General features: G+C 41.6%; 1 protein-coding gene across 4 annotated transcripts in view; it reads left to right on the top strand.

The window, feature by feature from the left end:
• The window catches only part of DYRK1A (dual specificity tyrosine phosphorylation regulated kinase 1A), a 170,525-nt gene that overhangs the window by 498 nt on the left and 155,310 nt on the right, over nt 1–14,717 (top strand). The window contains exon 1 of one of the 4 annotated variants that reach the window (XM_019524609.1): nt 34–64. The exons of 2 other annotated variants lie outside the window; for them this stretch is intronic. The gene's annotated coding sequence lies outside the window, so the exon portion shown is untranslated. Of the gene's footprint in view, nt 1–33; nt 65–14,717 lie in introns of those variants that run through there. One more of the 4 variants, XM_019524611.1, reaches the window with a different exon arrangement.

The following is a 14,717-nucleotide window of genomic DNA, read 5'->3' as shown; positions in this document are numbered from 1 at the left end:
CCCGCTCCCGCCGCCTCCGCCTGAGTGACGAGGCCCCGGCCCCGAGCGCCGCCGCCCGCGCACGGTAAGTGCCGCCGGCCGAGGCCCCGCTGCCATCTTAGAGCGGGGAGCTTGGGCACGGCCTGCAGCCGTGCGGGAGAGGAGGGGGCTGCCCGGGCCTGGGCGGCGGCACCGGCACCTGTTGTGGTGGCGGGACCCGGCTCCAGGCCGTTGGGCTGTTCGCCCCCGTGGGGACGGGGCTCCTCGGAGAGGCCGGGCACAGCATTGCCTACTTGCTCCCCGCACCCTCCTCCTGGCCTGGCCCGGTTCCCCCAGCCCCGCAGTCAGCCGGGGGGGGGGGGAGAGGGAGGGGCGCTCTGGGCTCCCTGCCTTCCCATCAACTTGCAAGTTGCCCCTTTTGGATTGCCCTGGGATTGTTTGATGAAGGGTCTTGAAGGCTTAGTCCTCCTGCTGCTCCCCAGCCATCAAACTGAGGGGTCTTGCATTTATGTTTTTAAGATAAGGAACATAAAAAAATTGTCACCCCCAACAAATCAGCAAGCTTCGTGTACTTCTTCACAGCAGCTACCCCCCCCATAATGTGCTATTATTTATGGCCAGTACTATATATATTTTTGCAAGAGGGGGTAGTCAGTGTCAAGCGGGAAGCATGCCAAGGTCCTGGAGAAGCAAACTTAACACACTGTCACTAAGGTGACAACTTCACAGTGGCCTTGCCTGCTTCCCTGAGAATGAGTGCTGGGGAGGACACCTGGGTGATGCCTGATGTCAAAAGTTGTGCATTTTGTTTGTGGCCATAGTTAATAACCCTAAGTATTAGTGAAAGCTGTTTAACTCATTGCAAATGAGAATGGCATAGCCCTTCTGACGTGTTTGGCCAAAACTCCCCCCCCCCCCCCGTAAGATATTATTGAAATAATTATACTTTTTGGGGATCTGAAGTTTTGTCAGTAATCCTGCAGATACCCACCTCGTGTTCCAATAGTTACCTGTCCATCACTATTCTGGATATATTTAGGGAGACGCATAAATAGATAGATTACTTTGTAGACTAGCCTTAGTGTCATCAACTCATAAAAATGAAGTATTCGAAGTCAGGGCATGTGTTCTTTTATTTGAAGTTTACATGTGTGATGTTAGATTTATGTTTTTGTTCTATTTCAGTTTTTTGACACGTCTCTAGCAACAAACGTTCAAGGTTTTATGCAATCTGTGCATGGGTCTTGACAGTTATTTTTAATAAAAAATTGTTCCATATTTGAAGTTGAATGAGAGAGCTGTTGCTTTCCTACCCTTCCAAATGAGACAGTTCTCTAATTTAAGTTTTTTCTAAATGTTTTTTGAATTAAAAGTACTTTGGTATTTGTTTCTAGGTGAATCAGAAGTATGGCAGAATTATAGTTACTAAATCAGGGTTTGTGTAGGTCTAGACTAAGGTGCCTTGAGATCCTTTAAAGGGTGCCACAGGGTACCATACAATGTTAGCCTAGTTATGTGTGCTGGCATGATTCACAAGATAAACCCATAGATTTCAAATAGGAATCCATAACGGTAAAACTGTTGCGGTCTTTCTGAGTTCTTCTCATCCAAAGACTTGCTACAAAAAAAAAGAGAGAGTGAAACCTAGGAATTGGGATTTTCTGAGGGCTGCTCTGAATCTCAAAAGGTTGAGAACCAGTGGCTCAGACCTTAACATCTTGCCTTTGCCCTTGTGGACAACTGTAGGGAAACAGGAGCAAGGATGGAAGTGGGTTTTCTGAAATGGTGAAGAAAAGATTTTTCTGCTCGCTATGTGTGCTCCAGAAGTACTCCAGCTTACAACTGATATTTCATTTTTGGTGTGAAGGCAGTGATGTAGTAGTGCCTGAGCATGTACCCATTTTTAGAGTGCTGTGGGCTTTATCTAGAATAGGGTTTAATATATGAGGTTAACTGATGCATTCTAGCTATTATTTTAATATCCTATGCAAGGCATTTAGTGAAGGTAGCATGTCCTATCTGGATGAAAGTTTTTAAAAGCGCATGTTTGCTAACGCATTCTGATAGCACACTTTAAAACCTTACTCTAGACAAGGCGGCCTTAGCAAGAAACTTGTGACTTATCTGTGGATGAAAGTAGTGTATGTTTTAATCTGTGGACAGAAGTAGTGTATGTTTTCAGCCTCATTAGTTTAACAGAATACTTTTTAATATAGAGGCTAACACATTTGCTTAGCTGATTCTGTTGCCCACAGCACAACCAGCAAACGTAGGGGCGTATTAAACTTAGCTGAAAAGCGTGACCCTTTTCCTTTATAGCATACATACATTTTTCTGAAAAGAAACGGGTGGCGCATTCAAAGCTAAAATATTCAGAAAACCATCTATACCGCTATAGTTTAGGTAATGTCTTCAGTTTCCCTTCAGAGACTCTTTATTTTGAGGTGTTCATAATGTCATACTGAAAGCTGTGCTACCAGCTTAAGTTTGGAAGCAAGTATGACAGACAGTTAGACTTAAAATGTGTGTGTGTGCGTGCGCATACACACACACACACATGCAGCTTCAATGTCTTTTGGGCTTTTGGATGATCCAAATGACAGTAATTTTCTTTTAAAGGATCCTTTAGAGTTGTTTCTCTGTAGTTAACGTCTAAATACTCTTGATGCCTTTTGGTTTTGAGAGAAGGATGGGAAACTAGTAAAAGTTCTGAGATTTCACTTACAAATGGCTGCAGTTGTTTGTAGAATATCATTACTTTCAGAGGACTGTGATGATGTCTGTCTACAATGAATGCTTAGAATTGGTTTGATTTGTAAGTTATTATGCAAGCCTGAATGGTATCATACCTGCTTTGCTGCTTTAGTAGCAGTACATTAGGGAGTCTTAACTTTTGACTGACTTTGGTTTGTGTCAAAACTTGAGGTTTCTTATAACTCGACTTTATGCAGCTTTTATGGGTTTCTTATGTATGTGAATCCATATACTGAATTTGCCATAAGAACTAGCATTTGCAAGGTTATGTAAAAGCTTTCTGATTTTGTTTTTGTCCTGATTTTGGTCATCATCACTGAAGAAATAAGGAAGCAAGTAATTTTGATAAGGGGAAAATATTTTTATTGGTCGAAGGAAGGAGAATGGCATTCTTAGGAATGTATTGTAGTCCATTGATTTAAAAAAAAAAAAAAGTTACATGGAATAATTTGTTGCAAGGCAGGTTATCTCTATAAAAACTCAAGTAGCTTGATAGTTGCTTGCATGCATTGTCTCTTCCATAATATCAGTGAGTTATCTTTTTATTTTATTTTTTTAATTCTCCATCCCTTTTGCATACAGCATTTTTACTAGCTTAACCATTTTTCCTGTTTAAAGTGCATTTAATTTATTTGGGTGTGTTTTTGCTGTAGACTTAATCCAGGCTCTTACCTGGGTTTTTGGCTAATGCCTTCTGTCATCCACATCCACCCCTTTTATTCGGGTTGGGAATACTTTAAAGCCTCAAGCCATCTTACCTGGCTAACCATGTTGGTCAGTGCATGTTGGCTTCAACTGTCTGAAAGCTGGGCAGTAGGAGTCAGGCTAAATTATGTAAATGTCAAAAGTGCCTTCTTAAAGTTCCCTCTTGAAGGACAGGCAAGTTCCTGTCAGCTGTTGGAGGAAAGAATTGTGTCCTGGTGCAGAGAACTATAACACAGCCCAGCGAGAACTGGTGAGAGCAGAAGTAGGGCACAGCACCATTGATATAAATTTACATCAAGAGTGATCAAGCCAGGGCTAAACAAATACAGATGGGATAACTATGGAATGAGAACGCACCCTTTGAGTCTGCATAAAGGTGGATCACCTAGAACTTGTGACTAACATCTAGAGTGGAGTTCTGATTTCCCTTCTCAAGGAACATGATTAGTTTAAACTGGCTTCAAATTTAACGTTTGTAAAACTTCTTAAAATTTGAAGAGCACTGTTTCCATGCTTGAAATAATATAAGACAGCAGATGTCTATAAATAAATACTCTGAAAAGTTTTGAAATTTAGATCCTGCAGCACTGAGCACCTGGAAGTGACTAAATGAAAGCGAAATAGGTTTAATTAACTATTGCAGTCCCAGCTTAGAACAAACACTGTATATAATGTGCTGTTTTGAATTTTAATGTACCAGGTTTGGGTTGGGGAGGAGGGGTGAGGTGAGGAACCTTAGGCACAGTTGAGTTAATTAGGAGCATCAGTGGTCTTCCTGTACTCTTATACAGAAATGTTTCCTAATCCTCAAAGAAGTATATAATGGAATGACGTTGCCTCAAGTTGACTTTCTGAAGGAAAAAAACCCTGCAAATTGATGTCCAAGGACAAAAAAAAGCCCTAGTTTAAAACTTTGTTGAAATGCCTAGAAAAATCTGTTTTATTGAGGTATTTCCCATTTTTTTGGTAACAAAATTTACCTTCTTAGTGAGAACTGTGTTTTTAAATGTTAACACCATTAGCAAAAGTTGACTCATTTAAAACTTAAATCAATTGATGCAGCTCACATCTAAAGCTTTATGGTTATATGAACAATATATTTTAAAATTTAATTTATGTTGAGCTGAACTTCATGGGTTCAGATGCAAGTAGTTAAAATTGGTTGTTCATGAGAAAAAGCCTGTTTACTAAGCCTATGCGTGAATTTCCACTTGTCTTAGTGTGAGCTAAGCAAACTTCAGACAACCTTTAATTTACTCTGCTGGAAGGGTCTGTTGCTGAGGAGCCAATCCGAATTGTGTACGTTCACTTCCTTTGTCAAGGAAGTAGATTGGTAGCATCTGAGATCAGACCAAGGACAGAGAGAACAACTGTTCAAAATAAAGTAATGGGGCAAGGAAAAGAAAACTTTGTTGCCTGGCAAACAAGTGCACGTGTTAAGTAGTGCTCCATTTATTTCATTACCTTGTACACATGGGGTTTGCTTATACTTTTTGTGTTTGACTAGTTATTGCTGTAGATCTTGTCACTTTATGTAATGAAATATAAAAATGTAAATTTTACAGGTACAAAATCTGATCATAAAGCTGTCTTTAAAACAAAAAGCCAGCCATAATAGTACAAACCATTGGCTGTTTGGATCATATTTGATTCTGGTTTATTTTTTATTATGCATTTTCATTTGTACCTAAATATGCATTTACTTGATGGCATATAATACACAGGAAAGCTCATGTCCATGATCTGAAATATTCTGATGTACTTGATAATGTTGTAAGTGGTAGTTACTATGTTTGAAAATTTCCATGCTCATATCTGCAACTCTTTAGGGATGTTCCATTTTAATTCCAGAATAATATATTTAACATATGTTTTTCTTCTGCAATTATGGATCCATAGGTATAACATCTTGCTTTTTCTCATGTACACTGAATTAATTGTCATAATGGTTGGGAGTACCTTTACCAAATTAGTTTTCTTAATGGTATGTATTTTAATAAACTAAGGTGTATAACTTATTTATATGCATTTATAATTGCACATATGTAAGCAGTCCCATTGAAATAGGTGGGATGCTTTGCTTAAGTGAAGATGTTTGTATGAGCGTTTTCCATGTAGGGCATTTAGGTTCCAGCCTTGTCTTATTACCTCTTCCCTTCTCCCCAAAACTGCATCGAAACTTTCATTAGATACAATACAAGGAGAGTTGTTGACTACAGAATTTACATAGCTTCACTGTTGAATGGCTTATGAATGTCGACAGACTTTCATTGTTACTCTGTATATTTAATGTTTTATAAGCTTGATTCACTGGGCTTTTAAAAATGACTTGCATGGATTTTGCCTGGCAGTAAGTAGTATTGTATGAATGTTACATATATTCAGGGTTGAAGGGAAAAGATGTATAATGCTATCTTAGGAGAGATAAAGGCTGTGTAACTGAAGCCTGGATCGTAATGTACATGAACAAGGGGCATGGTTAAAATTGTTTTGTTTCCTATTAGGATAGTGGCTTGAGACCCCAGGCAGGATGACATGGTGGTAGGTATAGCATAAACCTTAAGTAAATATAGACTCAAGTTCAGAGTTGAGTCAGAATTTCATGACGGCTGTCTACCATCCAATGTAAATGTTTTCCTAATGTAGGGTTTATGGTATGAAATTACATGCATTTTTTAAGTAAATAAAAACAAGCTATCATACTTTTGAGGTCTGCTGTTTTGCAAAAGTTTAGTATGTCTAAATTTCATAACTTCGAATATGACTAGAGGTTACAGATGAGCTCTTCCAAGAACCCCCTTTAGATATTTTCTGTTAGCATGGTATTTGCTGAGTAGCATTGTCATATTGTATGCTTTACACAACAGCATTTTGTAACTTTTTATATATTTCATAGACATTTGGGGCTGGAAGGGACCTCATGAGATTGAGTCCAGTCCCCTTGCCATAGGCAGAAAGTCAGCTGGGATTAAGTGACCTCAGCAAGAAATACATCCACATGTTTTTTGAAAGAGTCCAGAGTAGGTGCTTGCACCACCTCTGGGAGGAGTTTGTTGCAGACCCTGGACACTCGCACTGTGAAGAACTTTTTTCTTATGTCTCATCTAAATCAGCTTTCCTGTAGTTTATGGCTGTTAGACCTTGTTATCCCTTGGGGAGCTCTGGTGAACAGCTGTTCTCCCAGGTCTTGATGCACCCCTCTTATATAGTTGTAGGCTGCCACCAAGTCCCCCCTGAGCCTTCTCTTTTCCAGACTGAAGAGTCCCAAGTCTCTCAGCCTCTCCTCATATGGCCTGCCCTCTAGGCCTTGGATTATATGAGTGGCTCTTCTCTGGACTCCCTCAAGCTTCTCCACATCCCTCCTGAAGTGGGGGGCCCAACACTGGATGCAGTACTCCAGCTGTGGTCTCACCTGGGCCAAATAAAGTGGGAGGATGACTTCCCTGGTTTTACTTGAGATGCATCGGTGGATGCACGCCAGAGTTTGATTTGCTTTGCCAGCCACAGCACTGCATTGGTGGCTTATATTCATCTTGTAGTCAATCAAGATCCCCAATTCCCTTTCGGTCATGGTGCTAGCAAGCGTAGCACTGCTAAGCCTGGAAGTGTTGAAATTTCTTACTACCAAGGTGCAGCTCTTTACACTTATCTACATTGAAGGCCATCAGGTTTTGGTCAGCCCACCTTGAGAGCGTGTCCAAGTCGGCCTGTATCCCCCGCCTGTCCTGCAGTGTGACCACCCTCCCCCATGATTTGGTATCATCTGTGAACTTGACCAGTTTGTATCTGACTCCCGACTCCAGTTCATTAATAAAGATGTTAAAGAGTACCAGCCCAAGTACCGAGCCCTGAGGGACTCCACTGGTCACTCTGCACCACATTGATTTGTTCCCGTCAACTAGTATTCTTTGGGTCTGACCCTGTAGCCAGTTACCTAGCCATCAGACCATAAGATGATCAAGGCCACAGTTCCCCAGCTTAATCAGGAGGACCTCATGGGGAACTAGGTTAAAGGCTTTCTTGAAATCCAGATATATGACATTCATGTCATCTCCCTTGTCCAGGGCAGGTGTTACCTGGTCATAGAAGGTGATGAGGTTGGTCAGGCAAGACCTGTCAGTCACAAAGCCAGCTTGCAGCTAGAGGTGCACCAACACATCGGTTTGATATCGGATCGGCACCAATACAAAGAAAATTGATTGCATCGGAAATTGGCCTGATCTGGCTGATAATTTGGCTGATAAATGCCCGTGCATGCATGCAGCTGCAGCGCAGCATGTAGGCAGTGGGGAGCATAGTCTGGCAGCTTGGAGAGCTGCGTGCAGATGGTAAGGTCTGCTGTGGTGGTAGGGATGGTGGGGGGGAAGATCAACGCCCCTTGTTGTGAGGAAGGGAGTGAGGCAGGTGCTGCCCAGCCAGGGCAGGAAAGGGCGCGGGGACGGAGCTGCAGCTCATCCGGGGGGTGTGGGGACAGGGGAGTGGCTTCTGCTATGTGCACCCTGGGAGGGCATGTGGTGGGGAGGGCGGCATGTGCCTTGGATCTGCGTGGTGGGGTGAGCTGCAGCTGCAGGCTGTGGCCAGGGCTGTGCCAGGCTATTCCCAGTGCATGGGGGGGCTTTACTTGGGGCTGCGGTTCCGCACTCGGGGCTGTGCTTCTGGTGGATGGTGGCGGTGCTGGGAGGGGGGTTACAGGGTGGGGCTGAAGCCACCCCAGATTTTGCTGTAGCCCTCTCCCAGGTCTGGCACCTGCCCCAAGCACAGTCCTTACATGCTGGGAGTGCAGCCCTGCCAGGGTGCACAGCGGTGGGAACCACAGCTCCGCCCTGCACCCCACTCTGCCCCAGCCCCACATCATCAGCACGGAGGGCATTGATCTGATCCCCCCCACATCCCTTCCCTTCCCCCTCCCCCATCCACCACAACAGACTTACCAGCTGCACACAGCTGTGTCGGAAATCGGACTGTTGTTGACCAGTATGCCTCCTTAAAAATTGGCCATTGGTATTGGCCCCCAAAATCTGTTGGTGCACCCCTACTTGCAACATTCATATAAACCCTCTTTCACTGTGTTTGTTCCTTTCCTTCTTCCTGTTGTTACACTTGCTATTACTTCATTATATTTCACTATGGAGTTAAGTTAGCTGCAGTCAGGTTCACAACATATTCTTTCTTACACTTTCCCAACTTGCTTTTCTAATAAGTTATTCACTGTTTGTACATGGGAAACTGGATCCTTAGAGTAGAAATATTTGGCCACCTTAACTCAGGGGTTGGCTGTTGTTTTTTAAATTGAGATTGGTTTTGCTGTGGAATTATAGCCTATAAATATTTTTAGTGCAGGAGGCTATTATATATGTAGCAGTGGAAACTAGGAAATACCTGTGGGTTGCTTCTCAAATAACTTATAGTATTTCGTCAGGTAATTTACATTGTGTCCCATTGCTGTCAGTGACTGCATGCAAAAATCCATCTTTTGCAAAATATTTCCTTAAGGCTAAAGGTAAGGAGATTCTCAAATGAGGAAAACATTGTTTGTTTGGATGTGAAAAGAAATGATGTACTTTATCACCAGTCCTCCATGGTTTATGCCATATCTTTGCCTAAAGTTTCATTAAATATTATCAGGGAAATATTACTAAAGAACTGAATGGAGCATGTGTGTCTTTTTTGATTTTTGTTGCATGCTTTTAGCCAATGCTTTAACTCCAGATTTGGGTGCATTCAGTAACAAGTTATATCTTTAGTTTACAAGATTCAGCTACTACACTTTTTAAGTAATTCTCTCATCTGTGTAATTTAACAATGCTTAAGTGACTAATATATGCTTTGTTCCAATATCAGTTAAGCTATTTCTGATATTCTGACAGTAGAGAAGTAGGGTATACCATAACCAAATATATTTAGGTGTGAGGAACCCGTTAGCTTATTATTGGGTGGTAAAGAATTGTATGAGGCAAATCTTTTTTGATAAGTACTTATCTTTGCAGTCTTAACATTGGATAAATATACTCTTTCATTTAGGAACGTACTTTAAATTGCAGTGTTAGATCAGACCAAATGATCAGCTTTCAGAGCATCTTGCTTGAATGGCAAATTGTCCATAAGTCTGGGTGGGTATAAGGAACTGGAATAAGCTGGCCATAATGGAAGCCTCTTCCTAATCCCAAACAGTTAGTGGCTGATTTATGTCATGAAGTATAAGAGTTTTTCTGATCGGATACATTTTTATCCTGTCTTTTGTAATGAATGCTATTCATGTAATGGATTACAGATTTACAGTTTGTTGTTACATTTTTGACATTGTGTAAATTATACACTATGCAAATTATTTCTTTTTATTAGCATATATTTCTTGCCCTTCATTAGATGCAATCTTAATATGAAAGATGATAAATAGGATCTCTTTATTGACTGTCCTTGCATCATTTTATTGTATGTGTCTCTATTATGCCCTTTTTCATTTATCATCTTTCTGAGTAATATAGTTTTTAAACTGTTATTTTTCAATTCTTAGTGCCTAAATTCATGTTTTAACAAATAACTGAACTACAGCTGATATTTCTTTTTCCTCCCTATAGTGCTGACAGTCCTATAGTTTCCACTGGCTTTACTATCATCTCTTAGTTTTCTGGCCCTCTAAAAAATGAACCGTCCTTTATTTTAATGCCTTGAATATGGGAGTCATAATTAAGGCGCCCAATTAAATTTCATAATTTTGTCTTCGGTTTTTTTTATGCAGAATTCTTTTCATGTACCTTTTTCATTGTTTTTCTCTTGACCTCTTATATTTCTGTTTGTCTCGGTTATTGGACACACAATTTGGAAACAGTTAGAGCCCAAATTGCGCATATAAAGTACTATAAAATACCAAAAATTGATAGAGAAATATTACTTTTTGCAAAACTTCATGGTGGTGTGGCACTTCTATTTGTATGTTTGTGTCACAGAAGGGATCTGATACTGGAAGGCAAAGTGACTTGTCTAAAGCTATACAGCAAGTCATTGATGGAGTCAAAATTGGAATGCTGGATCTTTGGGCTTCCAGTCTTGTGCTCATTTCCTTAAAAACTTATTGCTAAGATGGTAAGCATCAGCAGTTACTATTGGTTTTAGTTGAAACTGGGAATAAAATCAGGCCTAGCATCTCATGAGTAGCACCTGGGAATATAATTAAGGGTCACCTCACAGTTTTAATTTAAGTGACTCTCCTATCACCACATAGGTAATCTGTAGTAGACTTCTGGATAGAGGCCTGGTTCCCCTGTCTGACATTCAGTTCCCTTACCCATATTTCATCTCTTGTGGTCTTTTTCTTCATTTGCTACAGATCTTTTAAGTTCTGAAGAAATAATGCAGCAGTTCCTGACTTGCTGATCAGTTTGCTGAAATCATCCTGATTTTAGTGTGCAGTCCTGATCCTTTTTTTGTGGATTATTCCCCCCTTGTATTCAGTAAAGTAAGGATTCGGTGTATAAAATAATATGGAACCATGTAATTAAAAGCTTTGTAATAATACTTACGCACAAGAGGCAGAAAATTGTACGAGCAACCTTAATTCTGGCATTTTCTAAATCTTCCTGAGCGCTTTATCTTGCAACCTAAGTAACACTTGTTTTTTGAAAGGCATTTTTATTTTTACTACACACAGAATCTAACACTGTATGTGCCGTCATGATACAACCCTCTCATTAACAAGGTTTGAGTTTGGTCTATCAGCACTGTACATAGTGCAGTTGATCTAAAGGATTAACTGCAAAGCTGATGGCAGGAATGTTTCCTTTTGTGGACCAGCCACTAGAGGATGCACAATATGGAGAAATGATGGATTACATATGCATGATTTGCTCCATTCATAAATAGCATTTTTTGTGTCCCGAGGTTTGGCAAACTTTCTCCAAGACAATGTAACTAAATAGCTTAAGCTTGCCTCTGTGATATTGGAAATTTGAGTTCTCTTTCCAGTTGACTTCCCTTTCCAGTCCCCTCATTAGTACGTTGTTCACGAAGAAGGAAGTGTCATTAGTTAATAAAATGGAAATTTATTAAGATATAATAAGATTAGCTTCTTGGTTTCCAGTTCTTCCCACAGACCGGGGTTGGGTGAACTGTCGCTTGCAGATGACATGTGGCTCCTCAAGTAGGTCATTAAAAAAATTGTATGAGCTTCATGATCTTTGATTCTTGGCCATGTGCTTCTTGAAGTGTTGTGTCTTGTGGTTTTCAGCTCAGTCAGGATTTTGGTTTGTTGCTGGAAAGGTTAAGAAGTTTGGCCAGCCCTGCTATAGGCCAAAGGATGGTTTAATTGAGGGAACTTGAGTGTCCATACCATTTCGTCTCTGTCTTATTCAGAACAGTTGTGTGTAGTAAACTGAAATGGGACAGTAGGGTGATATGGGTGCAGTGTGAAGAGAATGAGGGTTTTTTGGCAGTGAACCCCAACCAAAATACATAAAAGAAAATAGTGAGAGGAAACACTGGCTTTCATGAACTCACAGGCTGTCCAAATCTGATCAAATAAAGGTCCCCTTCTCCCTGCCAAACTTAAGATTCCTGCTCCAAACTTTGGAAGTACTAGAGCTCCTGTAGGTAAACTATTGGAAGAACACTTGTAATGGAAAATATTGATCAACATACAGATAAGTTTAGGCATTACTACTGCTCCTAAAGGCAACAAACAGGAAGGATGTATTACTGTTAGGAGCATATTAAATGCAAGGATGTAAAAATGATTGATAAACCATCTAGATGAAAATTATATCTTTTTTTAATAACACTTACACTTGAGAGAGTAATTCTTTAATTGGGAAGACAGGAGTGATACTTCCCTAATGTTTCAGGTGTCTTAGTCTGCACTTGAACCATCCAAACAACCTGCAAATAAATGGGGAAACCAGACTTAATGTACTTGCTATTTCAAAGAGGAAAACCAGGCAGAGATTTTCCTCTCTCTCCTCTCCCCATTTCCCTCCCAATCCTCTTCTGGCAACTGTTGTGAGAGACTTTTCTGGCCTGCTTCATATGTACCAAAGAAGCAAAACAAAGGGAGAAAATGTTCTTTCTGTTCATGTCATTTTTACATTTCTAGTGGAAGTATTCACTTGGTTACATTGCATGTGTTTAAAGTATCTATGTATGTAGTAGAGGTATCAATATGTTAAACCTGACATTTATCCAGTAAGACAGGAATAGAAAGTATATAAAAGTAAACCCTAGTTTTACTGTGCTTTACAGGCTTTCAACCTTTGGTTTCCTAAAGGCAGCAGTAATTGTTGGGGTATGAACCACTCGCTCCCCTGCTACTTGGCATATACTGTGTTGGACTCTACTCCCTTTGCAGTTTTCCCAGTCAGTCTCTTCAGTCATAGAGAGAGTTCCTGGCAGGTGCTGCATCTCTTCAGTTGCTGCTGTTTTTTTTCCAGTTTTATCTTCAGTTTCCTTTTGGTGTCCTGGTTTTTCTCCTTTCTGAAGAGGTTCTTGCTGTGTGTATGGATTTTTAATTTTAGTTTTGAAGATTTTGCACACTTCTGACTTGTGCCAACTGTGATGCACTGTTAAGTTTCTGGAGACAAAGGTAAATGGTTGCTTTTGGTTTCCATGCTCTGATGTTTGACTTTGCTACTGTTGAGAAACCCACTTATTTATTCATTTGTTCATTTTTTGCAAAGTTTTGGTGCCCCATATCACCATGTTCAACCTTTTGGGTTTGAAAGCTTCTTTACCTTGAGTATCTTGATGAAATCCTTCAAGATCCTGTAAAATCTATTTCCTTGGCTCTACAGGAGGAAGGAAGACAGTTAAGTGGCTTTAAGTAGCATCGATTTGGTAGAATAATCTCTACAGATGTGTGTACTCAGGAGAATGTGGCAGACAGACTATTGTCATAGGTAAAGCCTCCAAGCCTTCCTCAGGAAACCCTCCTAGAGATTCCTGGAAGTCTGGCATGAAACCAATTTGGAATGTTTTGAATGAAAATTTCTCTAAGCAAAAGTCTTAGTGGGCCTTGACTGCTAAATGTTGGGAATGTTCTGGCACAGACCCAGCTTCCCTCAGGCCTTGTGAAGCATCTTTAAATTCTCAGCAAAAGTCTTTAATTCACTTTTCCCTCTGCTGGTATGGATTTTGCCATAAGTTAAGATCAAGCAATAGTTTGAATCAGTGGTGCTAAATGTGGTCTTATTGGATAAAGCATCTTTTTCTTGTAGAGCTTCAGATGAGGAGCTGAAACAGTCAGCATTCTATCAGGTCTAATGCCATCAATTGGATCCAGCTTCTTAAGGCGTATAGAATTTTCCTTCCATTAGCATTCAGGATAAAGTGGCTTATTCAGGAATCCTGAGCAATGGTGGGTATTTGGGAACCTGAACAAATCATTTGGCACCTCTGTGCAATCCTGAAGGTTGCTTTATCATAGGGGTGGGTAAAATATGGCCCGCAGGCCAGATCTGGCCCACCGAAGGATTTTGTCCGGCCTGTAGTGGATCTCGTGTTCCCACCTGGGCAATGACACGTGGCCAGTTCTGCCACTGCTGGGTGTGTAGCAGAGCTGGGGTGGCGCGGCGGTTGGGCTCACTTTCTGGCAGTGGCTCCTTCTGGCTGCTGCCACTGCTGGACCTGGCCCTGCTGCCCAGGCACCCTGGCCTGTTTTTCCCCTGCCCCCCCCCCCCCCCCCCGCCCCCCCGGCTGTTTTTTCCCCCCCCCCCCCCCCCCCCCCCCCACACACACACACACCACTGGAGGTGGGACCTGTGCAGGCAGGGCATGTGGGGATTTGGGGGCAGTGACTGCATGGGGTCGGTGGCCAAGGCAGAGCCACAATCTGCTTCCGCATGACCCTGTGACTGGTGCAGAGTGAATTGTGGCCCTGCCCCGGGCTCTGGCCTTAGGCTTTCACCATCCCGGGATCTGATGGTGAGTTTTGGTGATGGGCGGGGGAAGGGTGTGGCTCATGACAGGCCACCAAAACTCCCTATGTGGCCACCACAACTCTCTTGGGACCAAATAGTTGCCTACCCCTGCTTTATCATCTTCATTATTTCCATCTTGCCCTGATGGGAAGCTGTTGGACCTCAAAGGGCAGTGGGAGCAATGTTTTTGCATAGAAATTAGCCTTTTATGCTACAGTTTGGGGCCTTTGGTTTCAGGCTATTGGCCCTTGTATTTTCAGCATTTCTTATACTGAGGCCCTTGGTGCAGCCAATATATATATTTTTTTTTTCTGAAGCACTGTTGATATACGTTGAGTGTCTCATCAGTTACATAATCACTGAACCTCAAAAGGG

This window comes from Gavialis gangeticus, unplaced genomic scaffold, assembly GCF_001723915.1.
Source record: "Gavialis gangeticus isolate Ggan-Ray unplaced genomic scaffold, GavGan_comp1, whole genome shotgun sequence".
Lineage (NCBI taxonomy): Eukaryota > Metazoa > Chordata > Crocodylia > Gavialidae > Gavialis > Gavialis gangeticus.
The sequence above is the reverse complement of the archived record's forward strand: the minus strand, read 5'-3'. Positions and strand labels throughout refer to the sequence as shown.